The sequence below is a fragment of the Arachis ipaensis genome, chromosome B10 (assembly GCF_000816755.2).
Source record: "Arachis ipaensis cultivar K30076 chromosome B10, Araip1.1, whole genome shotgun sequence".
Classification (NCBI taxonomy): Eukaryota; Viridiplantae; Streptophyta; class Magnoliopsida; order Fabales; family Fabaceae; genus Arachis; species Arachis ipaensis.
The window spans coordinates 130,865,483-130,865,808 of record NC_029794.2 but is presented as its reverse complement, the minus strand read 5'-3'; positions in this window follow the sequence as shown (position 1 = coordinate 130,865,808).

Genomic DNA, 326 nt, shown 5'->3' with positions numbered 1-326 from the left:
TTTTTATCTGTTTTTAAAATTAGTTAACTGAAATTTTATATATACTTATACTATTAAGAGAAAAAAAACTAAAAAAATAATTCTACTTGTGATAAGCTTGACCAGTGCACTAAATACATTTATTAATAAAAAAGAAAAAAACTACGTATCATCATTAATTATATCAGTAGTAGTTTTGTCTGCCAATGGGATTGCTGCCGAAAATTATTTTTCCTCCTTAGCTTCTTGCGCATCTAATTAGAGCTTTTTAATTAGTTAAGAAACTTCCAATCCATTTCATAGTAATTTAGTTTTGTTAGAAAATATTAGGATGAATTTAGATGGAT